The following is a 9,943-nucleotide window of genomic DNA, read 5'->3' as shown; positions in this document are numbered from 1 at the left end:
AATATGCTTAAATAAATAACCGCCACCAGTAAATGCTAAAGCGTTAACAATTGCTGATCCTATAATAGTTATAACTGCAGAAGCCATTTATTTAGCAAAATAATTACGTATTTATATGGGAGGAATATATTTTTGTTTTTCCAAATAATCAATAGTTAAATTAGATAAAGTAACTGCTAATGTTAATTTTAAAATATCATTTATATCAAATCTATCAACATTAACACTTCCCATTTTGAATACTTTTTTTAATACCATTGAATAACCAACAGTTCCAACTGATAGTAATGCTCCATTATATAATCCAGTTATTATCCACTTATTATCACTCATTTATTTATCAAAAAAATTAATATCATCAAAATATTTAGTTATCTTAGTGATGATTAATTCAACATTCATTTCATTACTACTTTTATGATTATCATATATTTTGGTTAATATGTTTTTAATATCATCAATAATTCCGTCTTCATTTAATTCATAATATTCTAAAGGTGATTTAATTAAATCAATTACTTTTTTTATATTATAATTTTCTTTATTAATCATTGTTGCATTGTTAAATGATTTACTTTTTATATCAGTAATTACATCATTTAGTTTAATTCTCATTTCTTTACCATGTTTAAATTCAAACCCAAAACATATACTCGGTCCAACAGTTATATTCATTTATATAGTGAAAAAAATTACTCTCTACATCTTATAACAAATTCATAAATTACAGGGAAATTATTTAAATCAATTAAGTGCCCATTATGATTTCTAATTTCTAATCTAAAATTATTAAAACGAGGAATGCATGGTTTGAAATCACATTCTGTTAAATTATAATTTATTTGCGTTCCAAATTCTTTAACATTCTTCAATGATAAAATGTTTAATAAACCAGAATTACAAGTTATATCTTTAGTTGCTTCGAATGTTTTTGTAGGATCGATTAAATTGCAATAAATATAAAAATGTGTGTAAGGTATTAAGTTTGGTGTAATAGCTTGTGCTATTGTATCTAAATTATATAACCCCGGTTTTAAATATATATAGAACCATTCATTTTTACCTGTATCAAAAATTAAAAAGGCTCTGTGTTCAATAGTTTTATCCGATATATTGTAAAAAGAATTACATAAACTTATATTAACTAATTTTAAATCTACACAATTCTTAAATTCTCTATCTAATTGTACTAGTAAATTATGTGATTTATAATTTGTAAGTCTTCTAGAATCAACAAATATTCTGTATTCTTTTAATTCTACCATTTATTTTACATATTTTCTTATTCGAAATCTATTTCATGGTGGCCTTTTTCATTCTTACCTTTGTATACGAAATAGAAATCTCCAGAACATAATTCTTCTAGATCTTCACTTGATAATCTATGAAATCTATCTGGTAAATATGTTCTGATTTTATATGTACTTCCTTTTAATCCTTCATATTCTAAGTGTATAACTAATTTATCTCCATATTTGTTAGTAACTGTATCAATATTTGTAATTAGATATTTCTTATGGATTATTAATTCTTTTAACTTCTTAAATTTATAATCTACTGATTTGATATTTGAAGTATCTTTTATTCTATCTAGAAATGATTTGTTGTTCTCACTGTGTGTTTGTTAACTCTCCATTTATAATACATATTTTTATTAAAATTTGATTAACACGTTAGAATTCTTTTCATTATCTCGTTCTTTTTTGTTTCTTCTCTTTTAAATTTTAAGTATTCATCTAAATTACAACCATAAGCAACTGTATGAATTCCATCATCTAAAATATATCTTTTATCATCAAATGGGTTTGGACTTATCTTTTCAATTTCTTCAATAAACATTTCATTATCTTCAGATCTTAAACATCTCATTTTATGTTTTCTAACTTCTTCATTGAATATACAATTGATGTAATCTTTGAAATGAATATTCTTTTCTACTACACTTTTTGTTATTCCTTTTAACTTTTTAGCTTCATGTTCTTTAGTTTTATATGAATACATTTTAGATCTAATACCGATGAATTCAATCATTTCTTCACCACCTAATTCATCTTTGAATTTACCGGGAACTTTTTTATTATCATTGCTAAACAATTCATGATCTTTAGGATAATTACTGAAATCAAAATGATGTTTTAATGTTTTTAAATCATCAGTTATGTTATTAGTTTTTATCTTTAATATGTAACTGTCAGTATCATTAATAGTTAATAGTTAATTCAAATACTCCATAAGGTTGTGGTTCCATCATTGTCCAACCATACAAATTATTTGCATCTATATATAATAACTTATATCCAGGGTTATCATTTACATTGAAATATCTATCACCTAATACACCTGAAACTCCTCCTCTTATAGATTTTTCAAATAATAATAATTGATCTATATTTGTTAACAAATCCATTTTTATATCTGTAAATTTTAATCCACAATCCCATGTTAAACCTGGACTTGAATAACAATGACAAGGATCAATATTGAAATATTTTAGGTTTACATCTCTAAACCTTTCGAATATATCGGTTAATAATAATACATCTGATTTTAAATATACATCTACTAATTGCCCATGATTTTCTATTTTGAAATGATTCCAAATATTCAATGTTCTATTATATACTTCATCTTTAACATATTCATTTTTTAATTCATCATAGAATTGTTCTTTTAATAATTCAGTTATATTAAAATCATTATGTGATTTATAAAATGAATATGGAATAGTGCCTTTATATCTCATTAATTGAAAATCATCATTATTTGGATGGTGTTGCTTTAATATTTTTAATTCATCATCAACTAATGATTTTGATAAGTTATCTAATGAACTATTTAAAAATCTATATGAATCTATAAATCTTAGGCAACCAAATTGGAATGATATATAATTCTCAGATGTTTTAGCTAACATTCTAAATTTATAAGTTGGTATTTTATCTTTTGATCTATTTGAATTTAATCTTTCTATTTCATTATTAATTTCTTCTATTTTATGACATAACTGTTTGATGAATAAATGTGCATCATATCCTGATAGATTATGAAATATAACTGGTACAAAGTTAATTTTCTTAGCTTGTAAATTACAATTCTCATGTGCAGCGCCTCTAAACTTTCCATTCAAATGATCATGGTCTCTTACTTTTTTATCTTTATAATTAAATATCTTTTCACAATAATAACATTTATCTGCAAACGCAAATTCTTCTTTATCTTCTTCTGTCATTATAATTTCTATATTGGTATTCAATAATTTACTAAATCTTATTTCATATTCAATTAATAAGTCACAAAAATGATTGATAACATTTTCATTTCTATAATCATAATATTCACTTTCAATAAGTTCTGGATAATCAGATTTTATATATAACCCGAAAGCAGCAGCTGATTGATGAATCTTTTTAAAAGTATTTGTTTTTGGTGGTTCTTCAGAATAATCATTTTCATTAGAATTTAATTTCTTTCTCTTATAATATATTTCTTTTCTATCTTGATCAGTTAGTTCTTTATTTAATGATTCAAAATCTCCATATATGACAAATGGTACTTTATTTTTGTAATCATATTTTTTGAATTCTAATATTTTATCCTTTTGATTTGGTAAAACTAATTTACAATAATCATGATTTTCACATAATTGTTTATGATTTAATAATGTACTTTCATTACTGAATTTATGTAAATATTTTCTACATAGATATATTTTATTATGGTGATCACTTTCTGTTCTAAAGAATAAATCTATTTGTTTAATCCACATATAATGATTCTCATAATATAGTATATCTATAACATCGTTTGAATCATAATCTTTTTATAGATAGAAAGGTTCTAATGTATAATGTTTTATGTTGTTACCTTTTGTATTTGGTAATTTGATTAAATCAAATACATTTATTCTTAAATTATTATCTCTTTCTATCTTTGGGATGTTTTTAATTATAACAGGATACTTATCTATCTTATAATTATTTTCAAATTGTTTATAATTTGTTAATCTATAAGTATGTTTATTATAATCTTCAACTGGATGTAAACAACTTATTATAGCCCATAGAAAACATTTATCATCTTCATTTTGTACATTTATTACAGCATTAGTTTTAAATGGTAGTTTAATATAACTCGATGCTTCAATATCTGGTTCTTTATAATATGATAAATTATTTTCATCAATTGGTTTTGATTTAGTTAACTTATTATATTTTGTGTTATAAACATGTAAAGTCATAAATATTATTTCATCAAATATTAAACCTGATCCTTCAAAATATTTCTCTTCTATTTTAGTTTTTACTTCATTATAACATTTATCTAATTTTTCATCTATATGTTGTTTTGAAATAATATGTTGTGAATGAGAATTTATATTATATATTGGTTTATCTTCAGATTTTATAAACTTTACTTTAACTGATATACTAATTTTAGGGTATTCAACATCAGTTTTTATTTTTATAATATTTTTCATATTTTCTAAATGTTTTTTATTTTCTTCTAATGTTTTTCCTTTATGAAATTTAAACTCGATAGCTGCTGGACCAATATCACTTTTAAATGCTTCGGTTATCTCTATATCTTTTTTATTATCTAATGAATTAATATAATTTCTTACATCTTCCATGTATGGTCTTTTATTGTTTTATTTATTTCTTATCCTTTTAATTGTCTTATGTTTCTTATCGTTATCATTATCAAAATAATCCTCACCTAAAATATCATTATTCATATTTCCAATATGACTTTTAGATTTTAAATGTTCTTTATCACTGAATGATTGATTACATGTATCACATTTGTATGTTTCTTTTTCATTCTTTAATTCTTCTAACTTAGTTTCTAATATATCATCCTTATATTCTAATTTCAATTTATTCTCTAAATGTGTTTTAGTTTTATTGTGTCTTGCTTTTTGGGATTTATCTATATTGATATTACATGTTGGACAGTAGTACTTATTTGCTTCTATTTTAATACTAAATTTTTTTTTTAAATTGATTTTAGAAGTTCAATGATTTATATTATGTATTATTTCAATCACACTTTACTAACACTTTTAATGTTTAAAAATCTAACTCATACAACTATGAATATTGAAATAATGTTGGAAATATATCTATATCTCTATTCTATAAGAGCTTACACTTTTATATTGAATAATCTATCAATTTAAATGTTATTCATGTAAATTATGTTTATATATATATATATGAATATTTTAAGAGTAATAGGGATAATAGGCTTTCAGGTTAAAGGTTGAAGGGGTGAGTGAGTAAAAAATGAAAATAATAATAATTTACAGTTGAATTAGGAGTGTGCACGACTAATTCAACTGTAAATTATTATTATTTTCATTTTTTACGAGCTCGACCCTTCGACCTTTGGCCTGAAAGCCTATTATCCCTATTACTCCGCTCGCCCGCATAGCTGTATAATGTATGACAGATGTTTTTTTCTGCGGCCGTTGATATGCTCATCCTCCACGAACTGGTAATTCACATTTTACGGTGACAACAACTGCGGCAAGTTCGTTTCTTCTTACATCATTTCGAGGAAGCGAAAATGATTGTCTTAGCTTCGATTAATTGTGACGATATAGTTTGATTTTATAGGTAAGGGAGCTTCTTAATTCTAAATACAGTTTTTTTGCATATGTTCTACATGTACTTGCATTGCTGGTTTGTTTGGCATTGGTAAAAAAGCTTCCCTCCCGCGTCTCTTCTATAAGTCTCAGGTTGAGCTTTTTATTTGAACTTTTTTATTTAAAAAAAGCAATAAAAATAAAATTCGCCCGCCCTCGTCACTTTCCAGAGGGTATTTCTTTGTGAGTAATAGGGATAATGGGCTTTCATACCAAAGGTCGAAAGGTCGAGCTCATAAAAAATGAAAAATATGAAAATAATAACGATTTCTACTTGAATTAGTCGCGAAACTCATAAAAAATGAAAAATAATTCTCACACGCTCGAATTTATTTTTCATTTTTACTCGCTAGAAAAAAATTGTGAGTAAAGTGTGAGTGAAATAAATTCGAGCGTGTGAGAATTATTTTTCATTTTTTATGAGTTTCACTCCTAATTCAAGTAGAAATTGTTATTATTTTCATCTTTTTCATTTTTTACTCACTAGCCCTTTCAACCTTTGATATGAAAGCCCATTATCCCTATTACTCTTAAAATATTTATATACATGAATAAAATATATATGAATAACATATAAATTGATAGATTATTCAATATAAAAGTGTGAGTAAAGGGTGAGCTCTTATAGAATAGATATAAAAGTATATATTTACAACATTATTTCAATATTCATATTTGTGTGAGTTAGATTTTTAAACATTAAAAGTGTTAGTAAAGTGTGATTGAAATAATACATGATATAAATCATTGAACTTCTAAAATCAATTTAGTAAAAAAATATGTATAATAAATGGAATCAGAACAACCACAAAGTATTAATATAACAAATAACACTGGTGTTATAAATATATATTACAAGAAGTGTTCTAAATGTGAATTAGATAAATTAGCTATAACAGAATTTAATAAGCGTAAGATTAGCAAAGATGGTTTTCAATATTGCTGTAAAACTTGTACTAAACTATATACCAAACAATATCGAGAAGATAATAGAGAAGCTTATAATGATTATATGACAGAATATATGAGAGAAAGATATCAAACAGATCTTAATTTTAGATTAAAACAATGTTTACGGTCTAGATTAACACAATTATTCAACAAAGAAACACATTCAGAAACACTATCTAATTTATTGGGTTGCACAGATGAATTTTTCATATCATGGATGATAATATATCAATTCGATGATAAAATGAATATAGATAATTATGGTGAATACTTTCATATTGATCACGTGTTGCCGATTTCTAAATTTGACATGAATGATGAATACAATAAAAAACTTATTTGGAATTGGAAAAATTTAAGAGCTTTAGAAAAGAAGGAAAACATAATTAAATCTAATAATTTAGATTTACAGTTATATTTAGAACAGTTAACAAAGGCAAAGAAATTTATTGATCAATGGAACAATGATCCAAATAATGAACAATACGTTGAGTCTTTAATTAGTGGTTAAAGAATAATAGATTTTAAATAAAAAATATTAAAAAAACAATAACTTCAACTAGCTAGTGAATTCTATTATATTTTTAATATTTTCTTTTCAAAAAAGAATACTTTATATCACAAATAAAAAATACTAAAAAACAATAACTAATACTAAAATTCTTTACCTTTAACTAAGCTAGTATTAATCTAAAGATATACTGGTATCATTTGAAGAATACTTATTATATTTTTTTCGCTTTTTTCTCTAATATAAATGTCAACGAAATCTAATAAGAATAGTATTGATATTGAAAAGACATTAGATGATTTGGGCATAAGTGATAATAAGGATACAGTTGTTTCTAATTCTATTCAAGTTAATAACAATATAGATTATGAATACTATTTATATTGTAAACACCATCTTGAATTATTAATTGCTGGTGGAAAATCTAAAGAGTTTTTAAATAGAATTATTACTTTTCAAGAATTAGACTCTATGAAACCCGATAAAGTAATAAAATATTTTAAGATTTATGAAGAAGCTAGATTAGCTAGAATAAATGATTCTATTTCAGATGGTATTGTCAAATGTTATTCTAAGTTATGTAACCAGTTAATACCAATTAATGATGAAAATAAATTATATAGTGATTTGAAAAATGACTATTTAGTTATGACTGAATTATAAAAATGGGTTGGTTATGCTTCATTTCAATTAGGATCGGTTATGACATTAATTTCTACTGGCGTCATAACATTTTCGAACATCAAGCCTATGGAATATAAATCAGGTAAGAATGAAACAGATGTACTACAACCAAACCGTGAAACAGAAAATGAATCAGAACAAAAATTAAGTAAAATAAATTAGTGATGGAGTTAAGAAAAAGGCTACATCCGAGAAACAAATTAAATGGGCAAGAGAATTAGGTAAAAGATCTTCAGAATTAAAAAAAGCTAAGAAAAAGAAATTAACTGATATAAATGAATCACAGACATTATCTGATATTAATTCAAATAATAATCCATCTGATTCTTCTAATGCTGGAAGTAATTATAAATTATATATTACAATTGGATTAGTAACAGTTATTATATTATCCGGTGTAATATATAAATCAAAATTCAAATCTGATGATAAAGATGATTCCAATGACAATAAACCTATCATACCAGAAAATAAGTCAAATCATAAAGTCATTGAAACTAAATCTAAATTATTATTATTTTAAAAGAAGATGAAAAAAGAACAATATTTAAGAGATTTATATTATAACCCAGAAAGTGAAGTATCATATTCTAACGTTACAGAATTATGGGGTAAAATTAAATCTGATAATGAAAATGGCGCCATACGGCACCCACACGGTGATATAAAATATAGTGAATTGAAATCATGGTTACAAAATCAACCAACATATCAAATCCACAAGAAAATGGATAAAACTTATTTAACAAGAAAAGTTATGGTTTCATATATTGATCAACAATGGCAAGCTGATTTAATTGACAGGAAGAACTTAGGAGAATACAACAAAGGATATTTCTGGATATTAAATGTTATAGACATATTCAGTAGATACGCATGGAGTATACCAATCAAAAATAAAACAGGTTTAGAAGTTACTAATGCTTTTAAATCTATATTTAAAGAAGCTATTCCAGATAAGATACAATTTGATGAAGGTAAGGAATTCTATAACAAACATTTTAAAAAACTATTATCTGATAACGATGTAGATTATTTTTCAACACATTCAGATAAAAAAGCATCTATTATAGAAAGATTTAATAAAACATTGAAAACTAGAATGTGGAAATATTTTACTGCAAATGAAACATATAAATATATCGATATATTAGATGATTTAGTGAAAGGTTATAATAATTCTAAACATAGTTCTATAAATATGAAACCTATACAAGCTAGAAAAGAAGATAATTCAGAAATAGTTTGGAATAATTTATATGGAGCGTTTGTTACACATGATTCCGGTGAACCTAAATTTAAAATAGGACAACACGTTAGAACCTAAATTTAAAATAGGACAACACGTTAGAATATCTAAATATAGAAAAACATTTTATAAAGGTTATACTCCTAATTTTACAGAAGAAATATTCAAGATTAAAAAGATAATATTAACAAAACCATTTGTTTATAAACTAGAAGATTTAAAAGATGAAGAAATATTAGGTTATTTCTATGAACAAGAATTATCACTTGTACCAAATCCAGATGAAATAGAATACAAAATAGAAAAAGTATTGAAAACAAAAACTCTTAAAGGAAAAAAGTATTCTTTGGTGAAATATAAAGGATATGATGATAAATTTAATGAATGGATTTTATCTAGTAAAATTAAAAGAATACATGAATAAAGATTTATTTATATTTGAACCGCATAATATGTTAGTTACTGGAGTAACCAATTGTGGTAAAACACATTTCATATTAGATTTGTTAGAAACTATTCATAAGAATCATTTTGATAATATAATATTATTCTGTCCTACTTATGAAATGAATAAAACATATAATAGAGATATATTTAAGATGAAAAAGTTTATTATATTAGATCCTAAAACAGTAAAAGAAAATTTAGATAATTGTATAAAAATAGCAATTGATACTTATAATGGATCAAATACATTATTCATTGTAGATGATTGCGCAAATTTACATGATTCAAAAGTGAGAGAAAGTGAGTTATGTTACTTAGCTTTCTCTGGGAGACATTTTGGGATAACAACATGGGTTTTAAATCAAAAATATAATTCAATTGTTAAAGACTTTAGGGAGAATATAAGATTTCTAGTTATATTTTATATCAAAGATAGAAAATCTATGCAACAATC

Source organism: Tubulanus polymorphus, chromosome 4, assembly GCF_964204645.1.
Source record: "Tubulanus polymorphus chromosome 4, tnTubPoly1.2, whole genome shotgun sequence".
Taxonomy (NCBI): Eukaryota; Metazoa; Nemertea; class Palaeonemertea; order Tubulaniformes; family Tubulanidae; genus Tubulanus; species Tubulanus polymorphus.
The sequence above is the reverse complement of the archived record's forward strand: the minus strand, read 5'-3'. Positions refer to the sequence as shown.